This window comes from Antechinus flavipes, chromosome 1 (assembly GCF_016432865.1).
Source record: "Antechinus flavipes isolate AdamAnt ecotype Samford, QLD, Australia chromosome 1, AdamAnt_v2, whole genome shotgun sequence".
NCBI lineage: Eukaryota > Metazoa > Chordata > Mammalia > Dasyuromorphia > Dasyuridae > Antechinus > Antechinus flavipes.
Window position 1 is genome coordinate 365,480,754 of NC_067398.1, and position 26,967 is coordinate 365,507,720.

The following is a 26,967-nucleotide window of genomic DNA, read 5'->3' on the forward strand; positions in this document are numbered from 1 at the left end:
AGGATATAATCTTTATCTTTTCAAAAAGTTTTCACTAGGCATTGGATTTATATCCCTCAAGCCTAGAAAGACAGAACAGATTGAAATTTAATAACAATTTAATAAATTGTAACAGACAGATTTAGAACAGTTATGAGAGTTCCTTTAGCAGCATTGAGTAACTCAGGGGTAGGAACAGAGATGGTGGATGAGGAAAGTAACTCAGGGGACTGATAAGGAAGCAACAGTAAAAACCAATGTATAACTGAACTGGTTCATTATTCAAGTGAAGAGAAAAAATGAGACCTGAACAGGAATTAGGAGTGGGAAGAGATGGAGAAAATGAAGGTCAGGAGAAGCAATAGTCAGTAAAGCACTGGGAGAGAGGGAAAGGTAGCATATTATCATATAGGAGATGTATTAGACTTCAAAATCATGAAAGTAGATGATGTTGAGTTTTATGATGTGACCTTTCCTATTTGTAGATGATGCAGAATGAAGGTATAGCTCTTAGAACTAGAGGGCCTATATGTTCAAAAGGTCAGTAAAGCAAACTTTCCAAAAATGAAATCAGAATTTGAAGTGGTAGCAATTTACATTTACAAATTGTTTTTAGATTCTCAAAAGCCTATATGTGTATTACTTCATTTGATAACCAGAATTCTATTATATAGATGCTATTATTATCTTTGTTTTACACATAAGCAAATTGAGGTTCAGAAAGGATATGTGATCTTCCCAGTCATACAGCTAGTATACGTATAAGTATGTGGAGAGTGAATGGTGAGTCAGATGCTTACCTCCTTAACAAAGAAAGAAGAGTGACTCAAAGGGAACAATAGGAATCTGGACAAAATGATAAAAATAGATGCAATAAACCTGGGTGACCAATTTCTGCCTCATCCTTATATCTGCAGAGAGATTGAGAGAAAAAAATAGCCTGCAAAAGAGAAGACAGCATAAAAGAGTCTTCCTAGAGAATTCAAAAGCCAGAAAATGCTCTTGTTCCACTTCCTACCATCTCAGGCAATGAATGGACAATATAAATAAAGATGAAGCCATCCAACTAAGCCAAACAAGGATAGGTAATTTGCAGTTCAATATATAGGACCAATTGCTGTGATAGATGCTTTTTTAAATAGCCAGTTCTGCAAAGGATATGAACTGTTTATGTATGATTAATTAAGAAACAATTATCTTTGACTGGGAGAATATGAGGCAATAAATGGACCATAAAATCTAAATAAACACCCAGGCTGCAGTCCTTATTTCTTATTGCAGCCTGGGATATTTATGATTTATTTAAGAAGATGGGAGCAACTGCTTCTCCCCCACCAAAAATAATCCCTAACCATGAAGTAGAGGATGGACCTTTTAAAATTGATTCTAGCTCAGCTCTATGCTTCCTGCCCACAGGTAACTTATGGCTCATAGGTGCTGATGATTCATAGTACTATCATTTTGATTGAACAGTAACCACACCACCACACTTTTTGTTTGGACTGTGACAATAGGCCATAATAGGCAACTCTGCCTTTAGTTTCCTCTGAAAACTGGGCTTCACGCTACTTATATCAAGAATTCTTACTTAACCTATTCCTTGTTGTCATGGACACCCATATTAGTGTGATGAAGTCTTGGGACCTCTTCTCAGAATAATATTTTTAAAGAATTGCAGTAAATGCTAAATTTCAGTTAGAAATTAGTGAAAATAAAAATGTAATTTTTTTGCCATCTAAGTTCACAGATCCTTTGAAATTTTTTCCAGAAACTCTTTGGACTCCAAGTTAAAAATTCCTGACTTAGACCAGTCATCAAAAGGCACAATTTGGATAATGTTACACTTCTGAGCAAACAAACTTTCAATAGCTACACTATTAACTATTCAATAGCCCCGACTCCTTAGCTGAGCATTCATAGCCTTCTATAATCTATTTCCAGTCTACATTACCAATAGATAATTTGCCTCTGTACCCCAAAACATGATGTATGCAAAAGAGCCTCCCCGTCTTTACATTTTTGTTCCCTCTAATGCTGCTAACTAAAATACTACTCTCCTGCCATGGCCTAATTTAAATACTTCCCTTTCCTGGAATCTTTCCCTGATATGTCCCAGAGATCCCTCCCTCCTTCTGAGTTGTGATCTCAGTGGTTTGGGTATATCTCCAATTGTTGGAGAACAGAACAACCATTTTACCTAGTTGAAAGTCTTTTGAGAGTTTCCTTGTCTGAAAAATTCATCTGTCTAAAACTAACTTGATGCTGAACTTTACTAAATTTATTGTTTGATACTCATGTAATTACCATATATTTAGGCCTGATTGCAAAAGCTTTTCACTTTGGAAGGCCTTGACAAAGCTTCTGTTCTGCTTCCCAAGGTCAAGCTCTCAGAAATCCTACTATAAGGTATATATTCCCAAAGAGCTCAAAAAAGAGAAAAGTGCTCTATAATTGAAAATAGTCACAGCAATTTTTGTGATTGCAAAGATCTAGAAACAAGAATAGATACCCATGGATTGCTTCACAACTAAACTAATTTTGATGTATAAATTTAAAGGAATATAAGTGTACTTTAAGAAATAGTGAGCGTAAATATATAGAGAACTGACTCAAATTTATAAGAAATCAAGCCATTCTCCAATTGATAAATGGTCAAAGGATATGAACAGACAATTTTCAGAGGATGAAATTGAAACTATTATCACTCATATGAAAGAGTGTTCCAAATCATTATTGATCAGAGAAATGCAAATTAAGACAACTCTGAGATACCACTACACACCTGTCAGATTGGCTAAGATGACAGGAAAAAATAATGATGAATGTTGGAGGGGATGCAGGAAAACTGGGACACTAATGCATTGTTGGTGGAGTTGTGAACGAATCCAACCATTCTGGAGAGCAATCTGGAATTATGCCCAAAAAGTTATCAAATTGTGCATACCCTTTGATCCAGCAGTGTTTCTGTTGGGCTTATATCCCAAAGAAATACTAAAGAAGGGAAAGGGACCTGTATGTGCCAAAATGTTTGTAGCAGCCCTGTTTGTAGTGGCTAGAAACTGGAAAATGAATGGATGCCCATCAATTGGAGAATGGCTGGGTAAATTATGGTATATGAATGTTATGGAATATTATTGTTCTGTAAGAAATGACCAGCAGGATGAATACAGAGAGGACTGGCAAGACTTACACGAACTGATGCTAAGTGAAATGAGCAGAACCAGGAGATCATTATACACTTCGACAACGATATTGTATGAGGACATATTTTGATGGAAGTGGATTTCTTTGACAAAGAGACCTAACTGAGTTTCAATTGACAAATGACGGACAGAAGCAGCTACACCCAAAGAAAGAACACTGGGAAACGAATGTGAACAATCTGCATTTTTGTTTTTCTTCCCGGGTTATTTTTACCTTCTGAATCCAATTCTCCCTGTGCAACAAGAAAACTGTTCGGTTCTGCAAACATATATTGTATCTAGGATATACTGCAACATATCTAACATATATAGGACTGCTTGCCATCTAGGGGAGGGGGTGGAGGGAGGGAGGGGAAAAATCGGAACAGAAACGAGTGCAAGGGATAATGCTGTAAAAAAATTACCCTGGCATGAATTCTGTCAATATAAAGTAATTATTAAATAAAAATTTAAAAAAAAAAGAAATAGTGAGCGTGAAAAAATTAGGGAAACTTGAAACTCATGTAAGCTAAAGCAGAGTAAAATAAGCAGAATCAGGAAAACATATACAATAACTAAAAAAATGTAAACAGAAAGAACAACTATCAACTCTGGGTGCTGTATAATTATACTGATCAACCTTGGACCCACAAAAGAGATGAGGAAATGAATGTACCACTCTCTTATCACAGCAGAAGTGGGAACTGTAAGAATAGAACAGCACATAATACAAACAGGATCTATATATTGGATGGATTGGCTAAACTACTTCTGCTAAATGCCTGCCTGCCACATACTATTTCTTTTTTAATCTTTATTTAAAAGTAACATTGTCCTGCTACTGTGTTAAGCATCTGAATACTCTGGCACTAATTTATCTAGCTATAAATTTAGTTATCTTGAAAAAACTTCCATACCTAGGAAAGGTGAGGTAGTACAGTATTTAGAACTATCAGAGTAGATAAAGCATTGAGAATGGAGTCAGGAAGATCTGAGTTCAAATGTGACCTTAGACATATAATAATTTGAACCTGGACAAGTTACTTTACCTCTCGTAGTCTGTTTCTTTTTTTTTTTTTTCATCTATAAAATTAGATAAATAACTTCTTTTATTTCTAGGGTTACTGTGAAGATTAAATGAGATAATAATTGTAAAGTACTTTGCATATTGCCAGGCACATAATAAGTACCATATAAAGGTTAACTATTATTGTAATTCAAAAACTATTTTTATAAATTATTATTTATTTTAACATTATTTTTTAAAAATTTTGAGTTCTGAATTCTCTTCCCCATTAAAAAGGCAAATAGTGGGATATAAATTAACACATTTAATAATGCAAAACGTATTTTCTTATTAGCAATGTTGTGAAAAGGCAAGAAAAATAAAGACAAAAAGTCATAGTTTTCTCTCTGAAGGTAGATACAATTTTTCAAAAACCATTTCTTAAATCTTAATATGCTCCAGACATTGTATCAGACATTTGCTCCACACAAATGTATACAGATACAGAACTAGGAAGAAAACAAGTGAAATTATATCTTTCCTCAAGGAGTTTTTAATTGTGGAGAAAGTGGATAAAAATCTATATACTGTGAAAGTGGTAGAACTCAGAAAAAAATAGCAACCTTAGAAGTCAAAGAAACAGAACTACTAATTGCTTATAGACTCTCAGGTTGGCAAGGACAGAATGAGCCTTACTGATTTATCTTGAAGGTGGCCTCCACAGCCTTAGAGTTTGTTTTTATTTTTGTTTTTTCTCCTTGCTAATATTTTCTGATAAAAATAACTTGAAAGAAATGCATTAGCCCACCACAACAAATTTGGTCTCAGGAGACTCCAAGACTAAAAGCTTCCAATTCCAAGATTAACATAATTATCTGACATCCTGTCCCTCATTACTCAATTTCTCCCAAATGGAAAAAGTCTGACCAATCTCACCTGATAAACTTCTCTTTTCAGCCAGTAATACCCCTCTAGTGCTGTATAAAACTCCAGTTACAAATGTATCTCCTTTTGTTCTCTGTATTGTTGTATCTCCCAACATCCCATCAGCTGATGCTAATTAAACTTTTTTATCTTCTAGCTCTGACTTTTGATTTATTGACCTCCAATCAAATCAACCATGGTGGGAGGAATTGCTCTTCAATAGGATCTTAGGAACTGTGGATTGAGGAATTTCCCAACACTATATTCTATGAAGGAAACAAAATGTACACATGAAATTACACGCAAAAATCTATACAAATCAATTCATTTTCATGACAAGTAAGAGAGGGATTCCCTCAGTTGGTCAGTCAACAGGAAAACTGAGGTCCCAGGGTCACATAGTGAATAAGTACTAGAAACAGGGTAAGAGCTTAGGCAGCCTGACTGCCAACCCTGTGCATTATCTACATGACTGGTCCCAGATAAATGGTCAAGGAGGCAACATTCCATTTTGGTACTACCAGCTTCCCTACTGTGCTCCCTTTCTCTCACTGGACAAGGCCCCTCCCTTGGTCATTCAGATTCCCAGTGACCTCAGACTTTTACTCTCTCTCCCATCAATCCCCTGTCCCCAGGAAAGATTGGATATCCTTTATGTATCACTATTGTGAATAGGGCTTGCTGTGTTTCTTTCCCACAGGGATTTGCATTTTAAGCCTTATCTTTAATGGTGGAAGGAAAAGCTTTTTGTTTTGATGAAGGAATTTGATGAAGGTGGAAGAAGCAGTTCAGAGAAACTAAAGGCTTTTCCTACTACTGGAGGGACCCAATATCTTTCTCAAGCATACCCAAACAGGAGGCTATGCCTCATAAACTCCTACTGACACAGAGGTTTTTGGCTTCAGGAGAACAAATCCATCACATAAGATATTTTTCAATGTTCTTCAGGTCCCAAACCCATAGCAGAGGCTTCATAGAGTAATGAATAGACAGTCTGCCTTAAAGGCAAGGAAAACTAAATTCAAGCTCCATAACAGATCCATAATGATTTTGTAACATCTGATATGTCTCTTGACCTCTCAAACAAATTTAACAAAATAAATATTGTAAAAAAACAATAGCATGTAATGCTAATTTGTGGTTTTCGTCAATATGGGGCCTACAAGGATTCATTTCTGTTTGAGTTTGACACTGTGGTTCTAGATAACTAGATAAGAATAAGTTCTAGAAGAGTTTCCAACCTACATTAGTAGAGCATGTTGCTCATCTGGGTTTTCTCTATAGACATGACATCACAGATTCAGTGCTTATGTAAAAACTTCTGTGAAAAATGAAAAGATATACAACTCAAAACTAGGCAAATAAGAGAATCTAAATCTTCTTCTTGAATTCTTACCAAGGGAATGGACCAGTAGGGCACAAACATGTTAACAAAGTTTTCTCAGGTGCTTCTCCCAAATAGTTTATTCTGCAACCCCTTTCCAGCAAAACTGAAGACAGCTTGAAGATCAAATTGATGTAAAATAGCTTCTATGGGAGACAGCAATGATTTTGAGGTCCCCTGGCCTTAGAGGGCTTCTGCTCTAACAATGTCAGTAATTCTAAATCTTCTGGCTTTGGAGTTTGCCTCAGGGAATTTCCAAATCCAGTCTAAGAATAACAATCTATCTGATTCTGAATAGACTACTCCTCAGTTCCTTGCTGACAGAGAGATAATCTGTTGGTCAGTCAGAATCAAATTCCTGAGACCACTCCTTTGTCCTACCTTGAGACCATAAACTTAGAATATCTATAACATAGATACTTGTGTCTCCTTGCTTCTGTTTCTCTGCTGAATTCTATTGGAATCTAGTCTTGTTGTAATGGCATTGCAATGGAAATAAACTTTGCCCCTTGCCCACAAAATGGGTTCAAGCCTGCAAATTCTTTTGAGACACCTCAAGACATTGCTATGTTACCCCAAAACTTTGGAATCTCTTTCCCAACCTCAACAAAATAACTTGCTTAATTTTGTAGACTAAAGCTATTCACATCTAAGGTGAGAACACCTTGGAGTTTCCCTAGGACTTCATTCTTCCTCCTACACACTGAGCAAGCCTAGCTTCCCTAATGCACACAATCCCCCTTTAAAGCTCACTCCAAATCCTGGCCTAAAGACTCAGTCTTCCTGGAGAATGTGAGCAGTAGTGTGAGCTATCTGACTTGGCAGATAGGCTTGTGTGGTATGGCAAATCCAATTTACAAATACTCAAGAGATATCTTAAGTAAAGAATAGAAGTGTTTATTCTAGAATCTGGCAAGAGACAAACTTCTCTAAACTGGAGTTCTACCAGTAGAGAGAAGTTAATTTCCACAGAGATTGAAATGAGTTATATAGTCATGACCACAAAAATAATGCTTGGAAGTAGCATGAACTTGTTAAATTTTGACCTGAATTTTATGATGGTCAGTTTCACAAAGTTTACACCTGTTTGCAGGTATGTTTTATGGTGGTCAGTTTTGCATCTGCTTACAACTGTTTACCCTATTTCATTTTCCCAAATTCCCCAGATAAACTGAATCTAAATTATAAGTTCAATCTACCCTAGTTAATGATTTTATAAGAAACTATATAAGCCCCCCACAAAGAGAACATTTGTTTAGAGGTAAGTAGTTCATTAAACTAGAATAACCAAGGAGACTTAGTTTACCTCAGCTTCCTCAACAAATAGAGATTACCAAGTTTATAGATCTCTTAGAATATCTCCAGGTCACTAAATAGTTAGATTCTTCTCTAAGCAATTAAGTAAAAGTCCAGAAGATCAGGTATTTCTACTGGAAGAGCAAATCTTTTGTTCTCCTTTCCAGAACCTTAACGATTAACAGACCTCTGCAATTGGGTCTGGAATTATCAAGTGACTATTCTCAGTTTCCCATTGTACTCAGGCTTAATCAGTTTGAGGGTAACAAACCCATTGGTGAGTTAGGGGGATGGCTGCCCCAAGCATGTGAAGACTTCCCCAGAGAAATAGACAGATGGGAACTATTTGTTCTAATCACCATGAAGATGGTTGAAGAAGGTGCTTTGGAGCTAGTTTAAGCTCAGTCAGATGCCAGAGACCAAAGTCATGTACTGCAATGTCAGCCATTGCCACTTTGTCCTGTCTTTTTTCTTGCATCTAGACTTGAAGAAAAAGTGAGACTGACCACTTTATATAGCTCTGCCTCATTAAAATCCAATTTGCCTCAAGTCAAGACATCATCTTGGCCTCTTCTAAAATGAATGACAAACAACAATTAGTAAATGAAGAAACACAGAATTTCCATTAGGGTCTATGTCTACAAGGCAATGAAGTACAGTGCTCAAATCTCCATCTGAACTTGTCTGAGGACTGAGCAAAATAACCTTTTATGAATTGCTTCTATAGGTGTGCATCAAGAAAGGTGCTGGTGTGTCAGCAAACCCTTGGGCCATTAGAAATCATTTCCTCAAGGGAAGGGACAATCCTATAGCCCCCTGAATACTACCTATTCTCTTAGATTAATATGATAGTTTACTATAAACCATATATTTCTGGGTTTCTTTTACTCCACACTGTTTTCTCACCATACTTGAATGATGAACTTGTCAGCAACATATATTGGAGCATAACCTCATCTTCCTTTAACTTCTATTTTTCTTTCTCATTCCATATATCCAGTAAAATCCCAGATCACTGTAATAACTCTTTTTACTTCATCTCTCCAACTTTTAAAGCCCATAACCACATTGGTCTTCTACTAGCTCCCAGAATTTCTGAAGGTGCTTCACAGACATAATCATTTTAACACAGATGCATGGGATTATGTGTATATTTTTCCTAAATGTAATTCAAACACAAAAATGCATATGTGCTAATGATCTATATACATAAATATAAGTACATATCTCTGTGTATATATAGACTCTGAGAATCTATCATTCTTTTGGGAAACTGCTACCAGGAATTCAAGAGCTAACACAGCATCAGTTACAAACTAATTGGAGTTCAGGTTGATGTATCTTACTGCCATGATGTTTACTCTGCCTTACATACATATATATCCCCCTACAGACACACACACACACACATATATACACAAATATCTTCACACTTTTATGCTCACATATTGTATGTATACTCAAGGGACACCTGTATGTGTGTATGTGTGTGTGTGTGTATATACACATATATTATACATACACACACACGCATACATATATAGACACATACAAAGATAAATTTACATGTGTATATACTTTATATATAGTGTGTGCATATATACACACAATGTACACATATGTGTCTCAAACCTGGGACCAATATAGTTATATATTCATAAATACACTACGTATACCCTGTCAACTTTCTTCCCCCTACTCCCAGAGTTTGGTCTAAGAAACACAAAAAAGTAAGGTTATATCCATGGCTTTATTCCTTCTAACTAGGCAGACATGTATACATGGAAGCACAGAATTGAGCTCCAGGTAAGCACAGGCAGCAAGAGTTATAAAGACAAAAATCACAGAGCGAGGCAGTGTAATTGCATAGTAGTCTTATGAGATCCTATCTGGGCTGTTGCCCCCCCCCCCCCTCCGATTTGGGAACTGATAGGAATCAGTCTGAATTGGTTACCTGGCATAGCAAAGTAAGTTGTGAGTTTAGTATGCCAATGCTGCAAGAAACTTCCAATGCAGGAATACTACAGAAAACTTCCAATCTACCCAACTTAAGGAATGCTCAATTTTATTCAATTTTATCTGATTCCTAGTTCAACCTGGCCTCTTCTGAATAGTAAAGGAGCTAGAACAAATAATTTAGTAAAAGTAAAGTCATTAACCATTCTGTTTTCACAACCCAGAAATATATGTAGCCCGTACATGTTTTCATGCACATATACAGACTTATTTTTTTAGGCTATTAAAGTTTAAAGCTACCCTAAGAATTTTGGGAAACCCTGCATGTATCCTCATTCAAAAATGTTCACAAATCTAAGAATTCTGTTTTCACAACCCAGAAATATATGTAGCATGTACATGTTTTCATGCACATATACAGACTTATTTTTTTAGGCTATTAAAGCTTAAAGCTACCCTAAGAATTTTGGGAAACCCTGCATGTATCCTCATTCAAAAATGTTCACAAATCTAAGAATTCTGCAACAGAACATCCTCTTCCCCTAGAAAGAGACAATTATAACTCTAGGAAATCCTGGTGGGGCTAAGTGACCTGACCTTGTTTAGGAAGGTATATAAATGACTGAATGAGTGGGCGTGTGAAAATGAATTTATTAAAGACTTATTATGTTCCAAGCACTGTGTTGAGTGTTGAGAATACATAAAAGCAAAGACAGTCTTTACCTTCTAGGAGAGTTCATTCTAATAGACAGAGAAAATACATATAAAGGATTAGTCAGAAAAGTATATTTTGATTTGGAAAGTTATGGGGGTATTAAGTAGAGTCATAGATTGATACATTCTTTTTATAAGCAATTATAGACTTATTTTGATTATGGTTCCAGGAATGGAAAGTAGAAGGGGCATCATGACAGCAAGACACATCAATCTGAACTCCAATGTAGCTTGTAACTATGCTGTGTTAACTTTTGAATTCTTGGTAGCACTTTCCTAAAAGAATGATAGGTTCTCAGTCTATATATATACATAGGTACATATACAGGATTTATATATATGTATATATAATATGCAACTACATATTTATATTGTATGATAATATAATTATATTTAATATGATGATATAAGCAATGCATTTGATTATGACCCAGTAGGGATTCATTTTCAGTCTAGATTGGGTTTATTGTTATCTGAGGTCCTTTCTAACTTCCAAATTGCATAATTTTGAATACTATGTTTTCAATGCAGCCTAATATTACAAAAACTTTTTTACCTTTTTTCCATCTGGCCTGAGTGATAACCATATTCTTCTCCTCTCCAGGTCATTTGAATTTGCTAACTTTCGTTCTAGAGGTTGGCCATCCCTCTATTATAAATATTCTGCACTGGAAATGGTCTTTCATTCTCGTCTCATATTTAAATCATAGGTAACATATTTCTTTAAGATGCCTAAACTGATCAAGGTTTGGACCTAGTCAGTTTGCTTTTGACTTTGCCTCAAAGAAATGCTTGCACAAGTGAAAACAAGTGAAAAGTATATACTCTATCCCTGGCTTTTATATCCCTCTCTCCTCTTGTAAGTTTTGTCTTCTGCTAGGTTATTGGCGTCTATAATGATAGATTACATGATCAAGTGCTCTGTGCTCTCAATACAGGTCAGAGTTTACTTGTTATTACTATACCATGACACAAAGAAGCTTCTGAACAGTCTTAGCTACATTAGCTCAGAACTCTCCTTAGAGACTAGTGGCCCCCACCTCCACTTTTTCTGACCTGTTTTTTAATATTCTAAGTAATTTTTCCATTATATTTACCATTACCAAAACCTTCAAGTTAATTGAAATGTTTCTGAACTCAGAGCCAGATCTTTGAATCACTGTATTACAAAGTATTGAATTAAACAAAGAATTGGAAATTGAATGGATGCCTGTCAGATGGGAAATGGCTAAGTAAATTATGGTATAAGAAATGATGAGCAGACCAATTTTCAGAAAAGCCTGGACAGACTCAAATAAACTGATGTTCAGTGAAGCGGCCAGAACCAGAAGTTGTACACAGCAACAGCAAGATTGTATGATGATCAACCATGATAAAACTTAGTTCTTCTTAGCAATGCAGTGATCCAAGCCAATTTCAATAGACTTTGGATGGGAAATGCCATCTGTATCCAGAGAGAGAACTATGGAGACTGAATGTGGATCAAAGCATACTATTTTCACTACTGTTTGTTTGCTTGCTTTTTCTTTCTTGTAATTTTCCCCTTTTGTTCTGATTTTTTCCACAATGTGAAATATGGAGATATGTTTAAAAGTATTGTAGATGTCTGACCTATATCAGATTGCTTGCTGTCTTAGAGAGGGGGGAGATAAGGAAGGAGGGAGAAAAAAAATTGGAACTCAAAATCTTACAAAAATAAATGTTGAAAACTATCTTTAGATGTAATTGTAAAAATAAAATACCATTGAAATTTTAAAATGTTAAACCAAGGTATTAAACATTAAGTATATTTAATTCCAATACTCTCACTAAAATAGTATTATTAATAATACTATTAATGAGAGTAGAGAGGTTTCCGACCATTAATAAACAAAATATTATTTTTTTTACAAAGGAAATAATGTTCTACCAGAATGATATAGTAGAAAAAACATTGACATTGAAATAAGAAGAGCAGAGTTGAAGTTCTTACTCTTCTCCTTACAAAATGTAGGACCTTCAAGAAGTTATTCCTTGATTTGGGCATTCATTTTCTTATCTATAAATGATGTGTTTGGACTACAATCATAGCTAGCATTTATTTATCACTATAGATAACTCTCATAAAACATTTTACATGTATCATCCCATTTGATCCCCATAACAATCTTGTACTGTTGTTGTTGATCCTCATTTTAATAGTATTTTATTTTTCCAAATACATGTAAAGATAGTTTCCAACTGTTATTTTTTGCAAACTTTTCTGTTCTAAATTTTTCTACCACCCTCTTCCCAAGACAGAAAGTAATCTAATATAGGTTAAATATGGGCTGTAATGTCCGGACTAGCTCTCTGAAGGCTCTCTGGACAAGCTTTGGTCTTAGGTGGAGGAGTGATGAAGGTAGGAGAGCCACCATGAGGATCTCTGCTTCTGTCTCCATCTTCTGTGTCTCCTCTGTGTCTGTGTCTGAGTCTATGTCTGAGTCTGAGGGTGAGTCTGAGATAGAGCTTGAGCTTGAGCTCTCTTTTCCAGTCCTTTCAGTCTTTAAATTCCTCAGTCTAATTACATTATTACATCACACTAAGTATATGCCAACTAGAGTGATTATGTCATTATTTCAAACTAGAGTGATTATATCATTATATCATACTAAAGTGATTACATCATTATATCACACTAAGTATATGTGAACTAGAGAACCATTATCTCATCAATCACACTGAGTAAACACCCTGCTGTAAGTATCCTTGCTTCAAATATATCTTTCCCAGAGTTCCTCCATTATCTGCAGTCCTCTACAATGGGCAATCCTTTTAAATATATTTTTTGATATTTGTCATATTGTGCAAGAAAAATTAGGTTAAAGGGGAAAAAACCATGAGAAAGAAGGAAAAACAAACAAACAAGCTAATGATAACAACAATAAAAAGGTGAAAATACCATGCTTTGATTCACAGTCTCCATATTTCTTTCTCTGGATATGGATGGCATTTTCTTACTCAAATATACTGAAATTGTTTTGATTTACCTCATTAGTTAGAAAAGGCAAGTCCATCACAGTTGATGATCACATAATCTTGCTGTTACTGTGTATAATATTATCATTTTAAAGATAAGGAACCTCAGCTAAAAAAAAAAAAAAAAGTTAAATAAATTGCCCAGAATTACTTAACTACTATCTAAAGCAGGATTTGAAATCAGGGCTTTTTGACTCTAAATAGAATACTATCTGCTATGCCACTGGAGCTACCAGATGTCCTTCTAAGTGCCCTTCTAATGTTCACATTTAGTGATTCTGTGATTTAGTTTCTCATTTAAATTTCCTTTAGTGATTTCTGTTAACAGTACCCACTCTTAACCCACAATGACTTTAAACTGATGGAGTTCATTACAATATACCACTGGAGTGGAGCATATTATTCTACTCCTTCATACCACCATTTCTGCAATGAGGACTTTCAAGGATGGCTAGAAATTCTATCTTTACTTGTAGACAATTTGGCATTAGAGGGCTCCCTCCAACCATCAGAAGAACGAGATCTCTGGCATGCAAACCTTTCTGCCTCCAATTTTTTCAAATTCCCAACAATACAAGTTATGCAATTTTGTCACCACAATGGCATAGGACTGAATCTTAAACAGACATTTCTCATGACTCAGAAAAAAATAGCTTAGTACAATGGAAAGAATTTTAGATAATAAATGATACAACCTGGATTCAAATTACAGCACTGCCTTTACTATTTGTCTGATCTTAGGTGAGTCATTTGAACTTTCTGGACCCCAATATCTCACACATACAACAGAAGGACTGGAATAGACAGCCTTTAAGATCTCTGGAAGCTGTAAATCTATAACCCTGTGCTTCTAAAACTGCCCCTGCTTATTGTGACCCTGTGTAAATAACAATTTCTTCAGGCCTTAATTTCATTTTTTTTTTTTTTGGTAACAAAAAGGAGGTAAATTAGATGACTTCCTTCATCTACATCTATGAACCGATGATCCTGTGAAAGTATCAATTCTTGCTGTCCAAAGAATCTGGGCAGAAAAGTGATGGGCTTGGCTTGAACCTCTAAAATTAGTTCCTGTTTCTTAAATATGTGGGCTAATCACAAGCCCAGCTAAAGAAGGAGACATATAGAACCTGTATACTTCGTGTCCCTGATGCAAAGTTTGATTTGATTCCCAAAGTTTCTACCATTTTGGTTCCTTGTTCTACTTATATAATGACTTATCAAGTAATTAGCCAGTTAATATTTGTTAAGTTTACTATGTGACAGTCAGTGTGCTAAGCTCTAAGGATACAAAAAAAAAAAAAAAAGTAAAAGTGAGCTCTTTAAAGGAGTTCACATTTAACAGGAAAGACAACATGCAAGTAATTATGTACATACAAGTGATACAACATCTTGTGGGGGTTGGGCTGAGGTGGAGGGGACTCATTTAATCTATACATAAAGCCTACCCTAAGTTTCTATTACTATAATGATTTATGACTAATACATTTTTTCAAGTGAAGGATACAGTAGTTATCCATGCTTCCAGAGTCCCATTTATTATTTTTTCAAGTTCAAAGGCAGCACAGAACAATTGAAGGGCCCCAGATCCTGTTGTCCCCTGAGTATGTATTAGTACTACAGAATTTCAGAGCCAGCAGAGATTTCAGAGATCACCTAACTCGTTCATTTTTGTGTTGTATGATTTTGTTGTGACAATTTCTCCAAGCTTGAGAGGTCTAAATTAAAACAAAAACAAAACAAAAACAAAACCCCCAATACTTGGATACTTCAAAAGACATGTGATTTCATCAATATGAATACTCTATCCATTGGCACAGAATTTATTTCATCTATACCTTAATGGATGTTTGTCATAGCTTCCTGGATATGTGTGTATGTATGTGGTATGTGTATGTGTGTGCATGTGTGCACATGCACATACACACAGCTACATATCTGTATCTGTGTATTATGTCAGTTTATGGTTACTCTTCTGATGATACATTTCTCCACACTTAGGCATGCTACTTCTTCTACCACCTATATACAGTCTATTTCTGGAACCACATCTCAAACTTTTCCAGGTTGATAAGAATTAAGAGAGTATATGTTTTGCCAGCATATACTGAGAATTCAAAGCAATTTGGTTGATGACTATATTATATGTAAAAATGAAATTAATGCCTTAACTGTCCAAAGAAAAGTATTAGATTCTTCCCGTCTTTGACTAGGAGGGTCTTATGACTTCTGGCAAAAGCACAATTAAGAATGAAGAAAATAATCTTTTAAAGGTGCCATCAAGGATGGACCTCTGACCAAACTTGTAACATAGATTTATCATTTCCCAGCCATTAAATATATGCATGATATGTTTTAAGAACTCGAGAAACTTGAAATTCAACCCACTGCTTTACTCTCTCCCAAATACAATGTAGGAGAACACAAAGAAAAGATCCTGATGTATAGAGAAAATAGCCCTAGAGTATATCTATTGTGTAAAGCATAGGACTTAACCACGTTCATTTGCTTTTAATTATCATCTCTATCATACAAGGGGTGCTCATTTCAAATCAGTGACAGCATATATCTTAAAGATGTCAAAGTTAAGAAGGAACAAAGATCCAAAATATTCAGAATACCATTCTTTTTATATACTAAAGGATTGGAAACAAAGAGATACGTATAAATTAAAGGACAGCTAAAAAAGTCAGCATACATGAATATACTATAATATAATTACTATGTTGTAAGAAGCAATTAATTTAAAGAATTTAGAGAAGCAGGAAAAACCTTTTAGGAACTGAAGACAAGTGCAATGTGCAGAATCAACAATCAAGCAATAGCTACAATATTATAAATCTTAACAACAGTCTCCCATTTCCCTCTCCAAAAAAGAAATACAGTGTAATTATAGTGTCTAAGTTGGACCCTAAAGAATTTGGAAGATTCATCTCCTTTCTTGGCAAAGGAGGGAAATTGTGGGTGTGGAATACTGCATATACTCTATGATGTTCTAGTTAGTGTTGTTGACTTGCTTTTTTTTTTCTTTGTCTTTTTAATTTTTATTTATTTTTTTAAACAAAGAATGAATCATTGCATAGGAAGAAAGAGGAACATATTTGGAAATGAAGGTGACATGAAAACCAAAGATATCTTTTATTTAAAGTAAAGAAATGTTGTTCCAGTAGCCTGGATTATCTCTAACTTTTTAAACTAGCTATGAGCAACTTCAGAGGGAGAGAGAAGCTGATTTTCTCATGAAGATTATTGCCAATAATTTGACCTGCAAATCAATATATCAATAATCTGGTACAGAAGACTAAGTCGCTTGATCTCTAATCATCTCCATTCTTGTCCTAAAATCTGTGCTTCTATGATTTCTAAATTGAGCTGCATTATTTCTCTGCTTACTAAAAGTGAACTATGATCCTATTCCAAAATTCAATATTCAGGTTAACATTTTTCATTTGAGCAAAGGTGAATTCTAAAATAATTCTTTTTCTTAAAGTAGTTTGATATGGAACAGTAAACTATTAAGTTATCTCAAGATGAATAATGATACATCACTCAGTGCATTGTCATTGCATGTCAAAGAAGAACTCCATAAAGTTAATATATGGCTTAGATGTCAAAATAACATTTCAGGAAATAAAAAGAAAATTCATTACAATCTCCAAGACAAAGACCATTCATTTGGCATGGGGAGCTCACCCATCTCTGAAGGTATCTTTACTCAGAAAATAATATCCTAAGCTTGTGAGGGATGAATGAATTAATAAAAATACATTTAAGAATATTTCATATGCCAATAACAGTGCTAAGTGTTTGGGATTCAAATATATAATTGTAAAAGCCAGACAGTTCTTGCTCTCAAGGAGCTAATATTCTAATGGAGGAGATAATACACATAGAGGAAAGGTGGTCAGCTGAGAGAGTTATGGTCTGGGAAATCACAAAGATGGTGAGTGGAATAATAGAGCAATTTGTTAACAATTCCAGAAGCAATGGTTGTGGGATCTGATTACAGTTCTTAAAGAAAAAGATAGAAATGGTTTGGGAGTTGGGTAGGGAGGAGGAAAGAAAAGAAGGTACTCACTTTTTGCAAAGCAGAAAATGGCTTAAGTGAAGATGAAGATGCATAATTCCAGGAAAAGATTCAAAGTCCAATAGTGGCTTATTTCCTCCCATGGGTGGCTTATGATTATCTGATTTGCAGGATGGAATAAAAAGAGCAGGAATGTCAGGGCTATGGTAATAATGAGAATGGATGTTTTTAGGGATGGGAAAACCAAAGAAATGACTATATGCAATAATATGGAGCTAACAATAATAACATAGCCCTTGAACTGAAGAATTACATTTATTTAAATCCAGCCAGTGCTTTTCTAAACCCTTCTTCCTATGATGTCTCTGAAAGAGTGTGTTGGAGGCAACTTAAACCATCTTGAGATAATTACTGTTAAATTTCAAAGTAATTATTTATACTTCAGCAATTGCCAAATGCTACAAATTATGGCTTACTTTATTGTTTTGTTGACTAGATTTTTCAGATTGATAGAGAAAATATTAATATCAAAGATCAAACTTAAAAGTATATCATGTATATACTTTTTCTTGATAGAGTCATCTATTACACATTGACTAGGACATCCTTATGTATTTGTCTTCCTATGGGATCATAGGAGCTTTGAGAGAAAGAATCCTGCATGTGGGAAAAGGGTATGTTCAAAGCAGCAGTAAAACAAGATTGTAAGCTGAGTTAAGCCAGAGTTCATGAAGGAACCATATCTGAGGGCCTCCACAGAAAGTAGGAAATGAGTTTGTAACAGGTATCTGTAAACTCACAGGGGCAAAGAAAACACACATGGGAATAGTGGATATAGGGGAGGCTACTGAATAATGTAATTCAACTTTGTCCACACTTCTTTATATTCTTTTAACTCTATGATGTAGAACAATAAACTGGTCCTAGAACCCTTTTTGGGTTAGTCAAGGGCCTAATCTTTGTTCTAGGCTCAGACAATTAGTCCTAGGTTAACTACTTGGAGAGGCAAGAGATGTATCTTCCAGTCCATGATCTGCTACTAACTAATTGGATGATGCCACTTCTCTGGGTCTCCGTTTCTGAGGTTGTGAAATTGACTCTTTTGCAGTCAAAAACAAAAAACAAACTCTGATGGTCTCACAATTTTGCTGAGGTTAAACCTTGCTAGTGAAGTCCCATATTAGAGAAGAATTGGTTTGCAAGGATGCTTTAAACATTTCCCAATTAGCATTCAGAACTATGTGTAGCCAAAGTCATTTCTGGGCATAGAGGATTACAAATGATGAGATTCAATTTCCTCACCTCTGAAGTAAAAAGGTTATACTAAATGGCCTTTGAGGTTTCCTTCCCGTTCAAGCTCTGTGATCTATTAATTAATTTTTGAAAGATAATTAATGACAAGTGACATTTATATATGAAGCATTCCATAAGCCTTAGTGCAGTTTTAAGTTATAATAGTTTAAGCTTTCTTAAATTTATTTATTATTATATTTATTACAAACTGTATTAAAGCTTTAATAGCTTAAAACTTCTAGGACACCCTGTATTTTGATATTTACAAAGCACTTTATAAATTTATTTGTGCCTCACAATTACCTTGCAAAAATATTAGATAAATATTATGTTTTACCATTTTGCAGATAACTAAGCTAATGACTCAAATAAATTATGGGACTTGTCCATAGTCACATATTTAATAATGTTCAAATCTTGGCCTAGTATCAATGAGGTACTATGTCATGAGACATAGAGACTTAACCTGTAAGCAAGATGATCTGGATTCAAATACTACTTTGGGCATATTATGCTTAGATGATCCTAGATAAGTTACTCTCTTAGTGCGCTAGATTGCTTTGTAAGTGTAGAGAACATGCTGACCCTGACTGGGAGAGGGAATTCTCTTTTCTGAGTATGCTATATATCATTGCAATAATAGGTCTAGTTCTTATTCTTGAGTTACTGATTTCTCTTCTGTAAATGAAAGATGACAAATATAATTTGAATCATGTGTGTGAGGAAAGGTTATTGTGAAACTTCTTTGTAAATGGGAGTTATCACTTGAATTTACTACATTCAAAACAGCCTAGAACATAGTTGAAGTGTTTTAGGGCTCAAAGCATTCTTGGCCTGTGGGAAAAGGCTATATCTTTGTAGAAAGCTCCCTTGCATTTTCTAAACTTTCTGATTTTCCTGGGCTCAGCATTCCTTCTGTACTGTCAGCAAAAAGGGACAGAGCAAGGTGATGTTTTTTATCGAAAATCAATTCACCCAATGTGCAGGAGATCTCTGCAACATGGCACCCAAATGGGCCAATTCCCAGCAATTTTCCGCAGAATTACCTTCTGTTCATCTTCACGGTTGACTGAGTCAACCTCCTTGTGAAAACAGAGCCTGGGATGACTGGGTTGCTCTGTAGTGCCAACCCTAACTAGAGTGCTGTCATGGAAAGTAAGAGAAGGAAGTGCACGTTTTACTAAAGGTGAAAACCAGGATATCCTGAAATCAAGAAGTGCTCCATTCTAAACATACAGGCCCCAGGAAAAGGGGAATTTGTGGGGATTATACCTGGCCCCTCTCTTACTCTCTATCCACTCTCAGGATGTTTAGATATCAGTCCTCTTAAACAAAGAATAAATCAAACCCGAGCTTTGTTAAGTAGGGTCAAGGGAAATGGGCTGACTCAGTAGTCAGTAGAGGGTCTATTGACAATCATGTTTCATCTCAAAAATCCTCTGAGGTATCTGGTCCTTATATGTCATATCCCATCCCCCCTCTTCTCACCTCTTGCCCTTGAATCAACACTAAAATTGCATCTGGAAATGGCATGTCAATCATTTCCCCTATGGCCCCATTCATCATCCTTATGATTTCCCAGATCAATACTTCCCTTCCCAGCTAACTTTCCAATATATACATTGTTTTCCTTTATGCCCATTACAATATAAACACTTTGGGGATAGGGATTGTTTATTTTTTTAATTTGTTTCCCTAGAGGTCAGGATAATATCTGGTATAATGTAAATGCCTGATAAATGCTTTTTCATTTATAAACTCTGTCATGCAGAGAGAAACCTCCATGGAAGTACAGTATCCAGATCTCTAAAGTCCATTCTCCAAAATGTGTTCCACACACCTGTGAGAAATTCACATTTTCTGACCATAGTCCATTTCCTCACCTCCCTAGCAAAAGCAGTACAGTTGTGATCAGGTCTTGAAAATAGTTCTGTGATGATCTTCTCTTTCACTCTTCATCTATGACTGAGCTCTTCAACTATATAGACATAGCTTCCCCCTATATTCAGACGGGGAATTTTGAATAAAAGAGGTGGCACTTAAGAATGGGCAATCTGAAAATTGTGGAGAAGCTTGGGGAAATAAACATATCCTGGTTTGCCCTGAAAACCAATTATGATATGTTGACCTGAGATTTTAGCAATGTGCTAGACTCTCAGCAATATTGCTTTGGGATTAATAATAGGACTAAGCCCTCATGTTTGTACATAGCATTTTTAACTCTAGTCACTAAAGTTGGTATTATCCGCAGTGTCTGGAATGAATAACTCCCCTTCCAATTTCAATCTGCAGAAATTTTTTCCTTCTTTCAAGACTTTCATGGGCCACTTGCTCCAAAAAAGTTTTTCCCTGAGCAAACAATAAAAGGATCCTAGTATCTCAGAGTTGTTTTTTGTTTTGTTTTGTGTATTTTTGGAGACAATCAAGGTTAAATAATTTGCTCAGGATCACATAGCTAGGAAGTGTCTGAGTCTAGATTTGAATTCAGGTCTTTGACTCCAGGGTAAGTGTTCCATCCACTATACCATCTAACTGCCCCACATATTTCAGAGTCATACAGGATCTCAGAGCCTATCTGCTCTAACTCATACCTAACTAAAAAACCTGTCTACAGAATAACCTGATTAGTGGTCATTAACGTTTGGCTTAAAGACTTCCAGAAAATTAAAACCCACTGTGTGTCATCTGGGGCAACCCATTACACTTTCAGAAAGCTCTAATTATTTGGAAGATTTTCTTTACATCAAACTTAAATCAACTTCTTTAGTACTTTTATTCTTTGTTCCTGGTTCTGTCCTCCAAAGCCAAAAAGAATACATCTAGTCATTCTTCCATGAGAACCCCCCAGATACTTAAAGATAAAGATCAAGTAAACCTGGAGTCTTTGTTTCTCCAAACTAAATATTCCCAGATCCTTCAAAATCCTACCTAGAACATCATCTCAAAGGACTAATTGTCATGTTATGGATGTTTTCTCATTCCTAAAATGTGGCATATGGGACTATACAAAATACTCAAAATGTTATCATATTAGAGCAGAAAGAAAACAGTGAAACTATTACTATCCTAGTTCAGGACACTCTGTCATTCTTAATGCTGCTTAAGATCACTTTCGTTTTCTTGGCTTCTATGCCAATTTTTTTTTAACACATATTTGTAGTCCATTAAGTCTCGATTTTCTTTTGAGACAAAGTACTCTCTGGCCATACTTATTCCATCCTGGTCACTGAAGTTAAATTTTGAAGCCCAGGACTACGATTTTTATATTTACGCTATTTGATTTAATCTTATTTGATCTGAAGATTTAGCCACTCAAGATTGCTCCGAGTATAGAATCTGTCATCCAGTGTTAACTTTCCCTCTCAGATTTGTATTATCTGCAAATTTGCAATAGGTACCTAATAAATTCTATTAAATGGAATATAATAGAGGATGCTTAATGGTAAGTGTGACCAATATTTTTATTTTTATTTAACATATGGAGATATTGGAAGACTGGAAAATGATGAAGTTTGTCAGAATTTGAATCTCTAGTTCCTGGCTCATAAATTTGTATAAATTTTCTGGCATGATAAGCTCCAAGTCTTATCTTGGGAAGCTTGCCATGTCAGGGAACTTCCTTCTTTTCCCTCCTAGGGATGAATGATATGCTAATCTAAAGTCACATTCACTAATAGAGAAGTAATAGGAACCTAGGCTTATTATTTCCTAGTATATAAAGTATTTAACAATACACTAGAAATGATGATTGTTTAACTTAATAGCTGAGATTCTCCTTCATCTCTTCTGTTCCCCTTCTGCTTTGGGTACTAGGGTCTTGAAGTAGTTTAGTATAGATAAAATGGTTATCTTTCCAGGAAGTAAGAATAGTATGGCCACTATGTGGGCAGAACCATGGTGCTGTGTGATAAATGCACTGTGATCATTGTGACCTTGCTATTCATCCATATTTAGCATGTCTCTCCTCTCTCTAATTTCAACCCATTCTTCATGGAGCAATCCAATTTACTTCCTTTTGGCTTTCTTGATTCTCAAGTTGCCTATGGTGTTGCTTGACTCTGAACTTTTACCTCATTGGGCAACCCATTGAGTGACTGGTGTTTCAGGTCCCTTACTCTTTCTTTTACTGGATTTATAATCCTAGAATCACAAAATGTTAGGTCTTGGTAAGGCTTTAGGGCTCTTCCTTTTTTCAAATCAGCCAATCAATAAACATTAATTAAACACTTATGTGCATAGCTCAATGTGAGGTGCTAGGCTTACCCAGATAGAAATGAAAGCCTACTTTTCCACCTCCCATCCAAGGCTTTCTCTTCCAAGTCCTATGTTCTTCTCAGGAACCTCCATTTTGAGAAAGATTCATACCAGCCAGCTATATTCATCCAGCTTAGTCCTTCAGATTCCCCTCAATTACTAGCTCTGATTTATGTGTTGTCTCCCCTTATTAGAATGGGAGCTCCTTGGAGGCTGGTACCATCTTTCTTTTTTACTTGTATCTCTATCCTGAGTGCTTAGTACAATAGCTGGCATAGCATAAGCAATTAATGAATTCCCCTCTCCTCCTCCCCCACCCTCTCTGTCTCTTTCCCTTTCCTTCCCTCTCTCTCTCTTCTCCCCTCTTTCTACTCACTCTCCCTCTCTTCTCCCTCCCTCTCCCTCCCTACCTCCCTTTTATCTACTCTCTTTCCCTCTCTCTCTCTTTTTCCCTTTCCCTGTTCCTCTCCCTCTCTCCCTCCCTCCCTTCCTCCTTTCCTTCTCCTCCCCACTTTCTCCCTCTTCCTCTCCCTCTCCCTCTCCTTTTCCCTCTCCTCCCTCTCTTTCCTCCCCTCCATCTGAAAGAGTCTGTCTTCAAGAAATGTATATACTATTGGGAAAGGCAACATATATTTTGTCTATAAGGATAAATGAAATAAGTAGATATAAGATTATTGTGGGTGTATAATATTAGGTAGGATATCAGGAAAGACCTCACATAGAAGGTGTCACTTAACCTAAATCTTGAAGGAGATTAGGGATTTGAAAAGAGAGAATTGGAGATAGTATATTTCAAGCCTGGAGCTAATCTGTTTAAAGGAATGACAGTAAGAAATGAAACACTATGAGGAAATTGTAACCTAAGATTACATAAGAAATAATTGGAAGAACTGTCTTTACTGTCCATCTTCCATATCTAGCATGACCAGTGAGCACATCAATAACCAAAGTCAATTTGCCATTGTCTTCTCCAAACAGGATTTCTTAGTCTTTTTGTTCCACAGACTTCTTGCCATTCTATTAAAGCTTATGAACCTCTTCTCAAAATAATATTTTTTAAGATTTTAAATGTAAAATTAAAAAAAGAACAATTTTAAATTTAAATTAAATTTTTTTCTTAAAATTTTTTTTTAAAAATTAAACATTGTGAAAGTTTAAATTTAAAAAGTAAACGTATGGGTACATACGTACATATGTATGTGTATATATATACACTTATATTTAAAGTTTTAAAATGTGTGTGGGTGTGGGTGTGGGTGTGTGTATCAGCTAAGTGCTAGAGAGAGCACTGGGCCCTGAAGTCAGGAAGATATGAATTAAAATTCGATCACTGATATTTATTAGCTATGTGAATCTGGGCAAGTCACTTAACTTGTGTTTGTCTCAGTTCCTTACCTGTAAAATGGGGACATACTGAAGAAGGAAATGGCAAACTACTACATCAGAAAACCCCCCATGGATGGAGTCTATGCAGTCACAAATAGTCAGACACAACTGAATGACTCAACAACTATACACACAGACACACACACACACACACACATACACAACCCTACATATATACACATACATACAAATTGATAAGAAAAAACAATATAAGGACACTCTCAAAGTTGCTTTTAAGAACTTTAGAATTGATTGTATGACTTGGGAGACACTGTCAGAATTCCATCTAGCATGGTGTGCCCTCCTCAGAGAAGGTTCTGGGTTCTATGAGCAAAGCAGAATTTATTTAGCTCAGAAGAAACACAAGAGTTAGAGAAGGCACCCCAAATGTTCATATGTACTATATGTATCTGACCTGTGGCAGCATTCTGATCTCATACTGGTCTGATCAGCCATTGTTGGACACATTGTACTATAACTCTAATATAGTGGTGTCATCAACTGAAAACACTGAGGAAAAGCTAAAAAAAAATGTAAAAAAATCAAGAAAAATAAAAAGCTTATGTAAAAAAAAGTTAACCAACTAGAAAAGGAGATACAGAGTCTCAAAGATGAAAATAACTTGTTGAAAATTAGAATTGGGCAAGGGGAAACCAGTAAAGCTATGAGAGACCAAGAAATAACAAAACAGACTATAAAAAATGAGAAAATAGAACAGAATGTGAAATATAAGAAAAAGGACAGATTTGGAGAATATATTAAGAAGAGAAAACATAAGAATAATTGGGCTGCAAGAAAGTTGTGACCTTAAAGAGAATCTTGACACAATAATGTATGAAATAATCTAGGAAAATGGTCCTGGAGTGATAGAACATGAGGGGAAAATAATAATAGAAAAAATCTACCAATCACTACCTCAAAGAGATCCTTTGTGAAAAACACACAGGACTATTATTGCCAAATTTTGAAACCTCCAGATCAAAGATATATTTTTGCAAGAAACAAGAAAAAAAATTAAATACATTGAAGCTACAATTAGAATTGTACAAGACATCAACAGCTACAATAAAAGACCACAGGTCCTGGAATTATATCTACTGACAATAAAAAAAAAAAAAAAAAAAAAAAAAAACTAGGCGTATGGCCAAAATATACATACAGAAAAATTATGTATGATTCCAAATGAGAATAAATGGATATTCAATGAACTTGCAGATTTTCAGGATTTTCTATCAACCAAAACTGAATTTAACAAAAAATTTAACATGTAAGTCAATGTAAAAGATCAGTTTTAAGGAACTTAACATGGACAAAATGTTTAAACATGGACTTATTGATTATGTTTCCCTCTCCCCCCCACCCAGGAAATATTTAAGATTCATATCAACAATAAGATAGCTCAAAAGAAAGATTGTCAGACTCTAAGTAAAAATAGTAATCAAGTTATAAAAATGAGGTGCAGAGGAAGAATAGACACAGAGGCATTAGAGGGGTAGGGCTACTCAATTGGGAATGGGTTAAGTGGGGAGAGATGGGCAAATGAAGAAGCAAAGAGTAACAGAAGAAGACAAGGGAGAGATCCTTGGGTAGGAGAGGTTACAAAATGGCAAGTTAGGGAGCAGAACTTAATTAAAGAAGCAGCAATGTTAGGAAAGACATGTGTGTATGTATAGGTGTGAATGTGTGTATGTATGTATATATCCACATATGTATATCTAAATATATCTTTTCTTAACTGTGTGTATGTATAGGTGTGAATGTGTGTATGTATGTATATATCCACATATGTATACCTAAATATATCTTTTCTTAACTGTATCTTGCTTGGGGGGAGGAGAATGAAAGGGGGAGTAAAGAATAAAGTAAATAAGGTGCATAGTAGAGAACCACAACAAAAAGAATGAAAATGCTATGTTGTGGTTCACACTCAGTTCCCACAGTCCTCTCTCTGGGTGTAGATGACTCTTTATCATTGAACAATTGGAACTAGTTTGAATCATCTCATTGTTGAGGAGAGCCACTAGACCTTACTTTCATATGAATTGTCTCAAAAAAGAAAGAATTTCAAACACACACACACATACACACACACACCCTCAATTGGGTATAGAAATCTATCTGAGCCAAATGGGAAGTAAAGAAAGGGAACAAGAGAAAGAGGGGGGTAATAAAAATAGAGGACTGATTAAGGGAGGATGGGTCAGAGGCAAAAACAGACCTTTTTTTTTTTTCAAAACAGACTTGAGGAGAGAGAAGATAAAAATAGAGAAGAATAAAAAGACAATAAGAGGGATGGAAATACATAGTTAATAATCAAAACTGTGAATGTGAATGGATTGAACTCACCCCCATAATAGAAATAGATAGCAGATTGGATTAAAAACAAGAATCCAATAATAAGTTCCTTATAAAAGACTCTTGAGACAGAAAGTATAGAATTTAAGTAAATGGCTGGAGAAAAATTATTATTTTTCAGTTGAAGTAGCAAAAAAAAAGGAGTTGTGATTGTAGAGATTAATTAAAAAATAAATTAGAAAATACCTCTTACTAAAAGGTACTATAGACAATGAAA